Source organism: Sapajus apella, unplaced genomic scaffold, assembly GCF_009761245.1.
Source record: "Sapajus apella isolate SASKATOON/1434 unplaced genomic scaffold, GSC_monkey_1.0 scaffold63, whole genome shotgun sequence".
Lineage (NCBI taxonomy): Eukaryota > Metazoa > Chordata > Mammalia > Primates > Cebidae > Sapajus > Sapajus apella.
The window spans coordinates 9,632,002-9,639,487 of record NW_022437003.1 but is presented as its reverse complement, the minus strand read 5'-3'; the positions used below and the strand labels follow the sequence as shown (position 1 = coordinate 9,639,487).

The following is a 7,486-nucleotide window of genomic DNA, read 5'->3' as shown; positions in this document are numbered from 1 at the left end:
ACTGGATAATAGCTGCCATTGATTGAATACGTATCTGCCTGATGCTTTACAGACAGCATTTTGCCTATTCACTTCTTACCACAACTCTGTGACCTAGTCATTTTCCCCAAATTGCAGCTGTGGAAACAAAGGGGGTAAAGGGGCCAGGGCCGGAACACCCCACCACCATTTGACCCCAAATCAAGATGTCTCACTTTGGAGCCTGTGTTTGATTTTGCTATCAGTTTTGCGTGGCACTGGCTGTATACTTTATTTGTTGTTACGATTTTATTTATTATTCTTGCCATAGTCACTAAGTTTATTTTCTCCCCCTTGCACCCCAGTGGTTCTTTAAAAAGCATTCCCTCAAATGTTAAATTAGCAATCGTAATGATTTTTCTTTCTGGAGTTAGGTTAAGAGGTTATATTTGTGTTTTCTTATCAGCCTATAAAATAAAGTCTAGTAAGTGGCCATCTACAGAGAAAGAAGTTGGGATTGCTAGATTTTGTGGGACTTCATTTTTTACCTGCTAAGTTTCCTCATGTGGGTGGGGAGGATTCCTTATGCCTGAAAACGTCACAGCTGCATGTCCTGGCCTCCCCCACCCTTATTTTAAAATACTTGAGTTTTATTTGTGAGCTATTGAATACACTTGGTGGAGCTCTCTGTAAACATACACTGAATTTAATAGCCAAATGATGTGTAAATGGGATGTGCACTTATAATCTCGTTTCCAGTTGTCCCCACTATATCTTCTTCCTTGACAAACTGTTTACAAAAGCAAGGGGGTGATTTTCAACTAAGGATTGTGTTCTTTAAAAAACTTTTTCGACGTGTTTGATGGCTCACACCTGAATCCCAGCACTTTGGGAGGCTGAGTCAGGTGGATCACGAGGTCAAGAGATTGAGACCATCTTGGCCAACATGGTGAAACCCTATCTCTGCTAAAAATACAAAAATTACCTGGGCATGGTGGCACACCACCTGTAGTCCCAGCTACTGGGGAGGCTGAGGTGAGAGAATTTCTTGAACCCAGGAGGCAGAGGTTGCAGTGAGCCGAGATCATGCCTCTGCACTCCAGCCTGGGTGACAGAGCGAGACTCTGTCTCAAAAAAACCAAAACCAAACAAACAAAAAAAACCGCAAAACCTGTTTTCCGCCCGGTGTGGTGGCTCACATCTATAAGCCCAGCACTTTGGGAAGCTGAGGCGGGCAGATCACCTGAGTTTGGGAGTTTGAGAGCAGCCTGACCAACATGGAGAAACCCCGTCTCTACTAAAAATATCAAATTAGCTGGGCATGGTGGCGCATGCCTGTGATCCTAGCCACTCCAGCCTAGGCAGCAACAACAACAAAACCCTGTTTTGCAGGGTGGTTTTCTTGAAGCACGGTTTTTAGAAATGTTGTAAATTAGAAGGACCCTGGCTTTGACTGAGGGTTCTAGATGGTATGAAATGACACCTAAAGATTGGTACCATTCTTGAGGATACTCAGTGAAGAACATACTGCTCCATTTTCTTTCCCCTTCTGCATTTCTCTGAAAAATTTTCTGTCCCTTTTTTTTTGTTTTGAGATTGGGTCGCGCCCTGTCACCCAGGCTGGAGTGCAGTGGCGTGATCTTGCCGCACTGCCGCCTCCGTCTCCTGGGTTCAGGCAATTCTCCTACCTCAGTCTCCTGAGTAGATGGGACTACAGGCACCCTCCACCATGCCCAGCTAATTTTCTGCATTTTTGTGTTCTTTAAAAAACTTTTTTGCCAGGTTTGGTGGCGCACACCTGAATCCTAGCACTTTGGAAGGAGTTTTGTTGTGTTGGCCAGTCTGGTCTTGACCTCCTCACCTCAGGTGATCTTCCTGCCTCAGCCTCCCAAAGTGCTGTGTTTACAGGTGTGAGCCACCATGCCTGGCCTGTGTTCCTATCTTTTAAAGAGAGTGTTTTTGCCAGCGCGGGGTGGGTGGGTGGGCATTAAGGAAATTTGTCCCTTTTCGTTTTATGAGAGTTTGGGAGATGTCTTAATTTTTTTTTGTGTATGTGTGTGGTCCTTTAGAGGTAGGTGTATGAAGACATTGGTGCATTTTTATCTGCTAGAGAAATGGGATTCTTTTTAGTGTTTTTTTTTTTTTTTTCTTTTTCCTTGCAGGATCTTTTTAGTTTTTACAGAGAAAAACTAAACATTTAGATGCATTATTTTGTATTTTGTTCTGAAGAAACGCGCTCTACAGGAAGTCTGTGGGAAAAGGGCAATTTGGCATATTGCTGCATTTGCAGATCCAAATTTATTTTCTTTCATTTAGATAATTTAACACGGGCAAATAACTGATGTTTCCAGAGTGGCTTCTGTAGCAGCCCAGGAGGTGAGCATGAGATTTCAGACCTCAAGTTTGTATGTGTGAAGGGTGGCTTAGCCAGGGCAGGCTATTGTTTTGGCCTATTTTTGATTCTGGGTTTTTCTATTGGTGGTGATTCTGGTCACCTTTAGTCTTTGGTTTCAGCCTGGGAAGGAGACTTTAAAGGTTTCCACTCCCTCTTTTCTAGTTTTTTTTCCTGATTCTTCCTTCTAGTCACTGTGCATATCAGTGGGATCTTTAAAAAGCCACTGACAATCTGATGGTCTAAAGCTCCACCTGCAGTTAGAAAGAAGCTGATCAGCCTTCTGGAATGTTCTTTCTCCACTGGAGGCTGGTGAGCACCTCCTAACTAAAGGAGGTTTTGGTTGGGCTTTTAGCTTTGGAGAGGTCACTGAACTTCAAGAGCCCTTCTGGTTTTTCATTTTGTGTGATAGTGTTAAAAACCTCTGTGTTAATGGGTTACCTCTGTCTCTGTGACTTGGGGTGATAACCTCAGGTCAGCGGAGAAGGTGTGTGGGCAGCAGGAATAGCTGTTTGATCTCTCCTTACGTACCATCTCTGGGCTCATATTCAAGAGCGGAGAACCCCAGAGCATTGAGCAGCTGGTCCTTGGGGTCAGTGGCAAAGACAGGAGCAAGCTGGAAAACTTTGTCCTGACCTAGAAGGAGGTTACATAGACAGGCTTTTGGACCTTTGGTGTTTCCTTTTTGAAAAAGGCCGCGTGCACAGCTGTACATTCAGAATTGGAAAATTTCCTACATACACAGCTTCTTCATTAGATACTGATACCGGTTAATTCAAAATCAGCTGTAATTGAAAGCAGCTGCTGTTTCCCAACTGACTAGGTGTTCAAGTCAGATGCTTTGAATTAGCTGGACTTGGATTATTCATATTTTAATTAAAGTCCATTTTATCTCCCCCCAGTCCCCCAGTCTTTTGGCTCTCCAATGACCTGGTTTTTACAATAATACATTTGAAATTACATGAGGATCCCAGTAGAAAGGCGTAATTTAAGTTCAAGGACTTGCAGTTGATTATAGTGTTGTATTATTAAATAGTGAATTTAACTGCATTGCAATTCCCTTTTCTCACCCTCTGAACCTTGCCTCTGTAGTGGGGGAAAATTTCATTCCATTTAGGAAAGTTGAGACTTTTGTCCCCTCTCCTTCTCTTGGGACAGAGTTGTATTAGCCTAATTGCTTGTGTCACTGCTACAGGGAAGGTACTGCGTGAAGTGGGACAAGCAATTTTCTGGTACTTTTCTTCTAATGGGGTTTGCAAATTAAGCCATGACTAGTGGGGCTTTGGGGCAGTGGGGATATTTTCTCAGAAGGGAAGAAAAAAGTTAACAATTGCTGTGATATGGCTGTTGTCCAGTGCTTCTGTATTAATGCAGAATGTTCACCGAGCAGCTTGTAGGAGAAAAAGACTGCCTTCATTTTTGGGAAAAAGTTAGAGGGGAAATTGCTTTGCATTTTTCTCTACATAATGTGAATGAGGAAAAGAGGCAATGCTGAAGGAAAGGAGATAAATGGATGTTTCCTCCCTTCCTATCTAAGCTGCCTAAGTTGACTAAAGTCCGACTTGATAAATGTCCTAGTTAATTTAATTTTGTGTTAGTGCCTCTCCTCCCCTTGAGTGTCCAGTCCAGTTTCAGCTGACTTGCAGAAAAACCAGGTTAATGCAAATCCATCAGATTCTGCATGCCTGTTAAAATGCTTAAGCATTCTGCGTGGTGCAGGAGACATGATCTTTGCCTAAAAGCGTCCCTGGAGAGAGAAAGTATATTCCTGCCAGTGCATTTAGGAATTTATACATATATAACTGTCTCATATGATTTGGTATTGTCACATACTGAGCACTGGGAGAGCCAGAGGAGTTCTAGGCTTGGTAGGCTTTTGGAGGCTAAAGTTTACTACTGGAATAGTCCTTCCAGCTCAGCTGCTTCCATTTCCACATTTCTCCAGAAGTTGCCTAAAGGATGTGCATTTTGTTGGCAGCCCCATGACTTGGAGAAGCCCTGTTGCGTGTTTAGTGCTTTCTACATTAGGTTGGAGATCTTTCTTCATTAGGTCAGAGATTGTGGACACCTTTTTGTTATGGAAATAATTCAATCTTTTGGGGTTCTCTGGAATGAACCAGGGGGTCTTGTTGGCCCGGCCCTTGGAAAAAACCACCTAGAATTCCAGTGACTATTGAGTATAATGACATTGCTCTGTTAGATTCTTTTCTTTTTTTGATACAGAATTTCACTCTGTCACCCAGGCTGGAGTGCAATGGCGTGATCGCAGCTCACTGCAGCCTTCAACCCCCGGGTTCAAGTGATTTCTCCTGCCTTAGCCTCCCTAGTAGCTGGGATTACAGGTGCCTGCCACTGTGCCCTGCTAATTTTGGTGTTTTTATTTTATTTTATTATTTTTTTTGAGACGGAGTTTCACTCTTGCTACCCAGGCTGGAGTGCAATGGCGCGATCTCGGCTCACCGCAACCTCCGCCTCCTGGGTTCAGGCAATTCTTCTGCCTCAGCCTCCTGAGTAGCTGGGATTACAGGCACGCGCCACCATGCCCAGCTAATGTTTTTTGTATTTTTAGTAGAGACAGGGTTTCACCATGTTGACCAGGATGGTCTCGATCTCTTGACCTCGTGATCCACCCGCCTCGGCCTCCCAAAGTGCTGGGATTACAGGCTTGAGCCACCGTGCCCAGCCTAATTTTGGTGTTTTTAGCAGAGATGGGATTTTACCATCTTGGCCAGGCTGGTTTTGAACTTCTGACCTTATGATCCACCTGCGTGGGCCTCTCAAAGTGCTGGGATTACAGGCTTGAGCCACTGCGCCCAGCCTGCTATGGTAGTTTCTTAGAAATAGGCCTGGTACAATTTGATTGTGTTTTTGTACCTTCTCCCAAGTTACAAGGCCACCAGCACTCATGAGCAAAAGCTCATTACCACAAATTTCGTTAGAAGGAGACACCCCCTTCACATTTTCAGTTCTTCATGAATGAGTTCTTAGTAAAAAAAGTGATTTGTTGTCTTTTTTTCCCACGGTAGTAACTACCATGTTTTGAGTGCCTTGTTAAGTAACAGAATTACATGCTCCTCTCACACACTTTTGCAAAGCAGAGTCTATTATATTATTTTTGCTCATGAACAGATTGGGCTTCAGAGAGAGAAGTGGCCTGAAGTAGCCTAATGCAGTGTGGGCAGCTGGACTATGTAGGTGCAGGAGCTGGAGTTAAAGCCCAGTTTTTTTAATTGCTCTGATTTTATTGATTTTTTTTTTTTTAATAGAAACAGGGTATTGCTATGCTGCCCAGGCTGGTTTCGAACTCCTGGGCCCTAGCAATCCTCTTGCCTCAACCTCCCAAAGTGCTGGGATTGCAAGCTTGAACTACCATGCTCAGTCTTAATTGTTCTGATTTTAATAATGGGGTGATACCTCTGTACCGCAAGGTATACAGATTAGAGATTTTGGCTCTGCTATCTCTATCCTAGGTAAGACTTCTTTGCTATCTCTATTCTGGGTAAGGCCAGTCTCTTTGTCAGGAAACAAGAAAACTAGTAGTTAAACTGGAGCAAAGGTCTAACAGTCTTCATTTTGCATCTTAAGGTACCTGTTGAAAATAATGACAACGTAAAATGTGACTTTTGTTAATTCAGTAGCTGTCACTGAAGCATGAGATTGATTATACCTGTTTGAAAGTATTTATGAAAGGCAACAGAGAACATCTCTTTCTTCATCGTAAGTTATTAATAGATAGCTGAGTCTGCAGAAAAAAAATCAGTCAAGGATTCCATGTAGTTACAAATGGCAAGTTCAATGGAAAGTTAGCAAAGAAAGATGGGTAGATGGAGAGAAAGCAAAAAAATATCCTTTTTAACTGTTGGAGCATGTTATAAGCAGTGTAAGGGAAACACCCCATAAGAAAGGTGAACTCTGGCTGGGTGCAGTGGCTCACACCTATAATCCCAGCAGTTTGGGAGGCCATGGTGGGTGGATCATTTCAGGTCAGGAGTTTGAGACCAGCCTGGCCACCAACATGGGGAAAGCCCATTTCTACTGAAAAGACAAAAATTAGCTAGGTGGTAGTGGTACACGCCTGTAGTCCCAACTACTCTGGAGGCTGAGGGAGGAGAATCGCTTGAACCCAGGAGGTGGAGGTTGCAGTGAGCTGAGATTGGGCCACTGCACTCCAGTCTGGGTGAAAGAGTGAGACCTTGTCTCAAAAGAAAAAAAAAATGGTGAACTTTGTAACAACAGTGAAGCTGGCTGGTGAAAATTTTAGTAGAGCTCAGCAGAGGAAGGGCCTGAGGGGACATGCTCCCCCACCCTGCCAGTCTCATATCTGCCATACCTGCTGCTAGAGGAATTGATTGGAGGAGTGGATTTGGTAGAAATTGTCCAGCCAAGCCGGGCATGGTGGTTCACACCTGTAATCCCAGCACTTTGGGAGGTCGAGGCTGGCAGATTACTTGAGGTAAGGAGTTCAAGACCAGCCTGGCCAACATGGCGAAACCCCATCTCTGCTAAAAATACAAAAATTAGCCAGTGTGGGGGTGGGTGCCTGTAATCCTAGCTACTTGGGAGGCTGAGGCAGGAGAATCACTTTAACACAGGAAGTCCAGGTTGCAGTGAGCAGAGATCACGCCACTGCACTCTAGCCTGGGAGGCAGAGTGAAACTTTGTCACAAAGAAGACAAGAAAAATTGTCCAGCTGTTCTATAAACCCACTCTGCCGAGCTCTAACCTGGGGTTGCTCGTGGCCTTTGAGGGGATTTCACCACCACCCCAGGTTTATCTTAGCCCTGGCTGCTGAATGCTCCATTTTGTCTGGGATTTTTATGTGGGACTGAATTTGCTGGTGGTGGTGAAGGAAGGAGGATGTGGCTTGAAGAGGAAGTGGGAAGGGAGAGAACATGAATGTAGGAAAGCTGGATCATTATTGAATGTAAAGAAGCGATTCTAGGCCGGGCGCGGTGGCTCAAGCCTGTTATCCCAGCACTTTGGGAAGCCGAGGCGGGTGGATCACGAGGTCAAGAGATCGAGACCATCCTGGTCAACATGGTGAAACCCCGTCTCTACTAAAAATACAAAACATTAGCTGGGCATGGTGGCACGTGCCTGTAATCCCAGCTACTCAGGAGGCTGAGGCAGGAGAAT

At 44.4% G+C, this 7,486-nt stretch overlaps 1 protein-coding gene across 4 annotated transcripts in view; it reads left to right on the top strand.

Moving 5' to 3' along the window:
- The window catches only part of JARID2 (jumonji and AT-rich interaction domain containing 2), a 283,238-nt gene that overhangs the window by 28,651 nt on the left and 247,101 nt on the right, over nt 1-7,486 (top strand). The gene's annotated exons all lie outside the window — the stretch shown is intronic.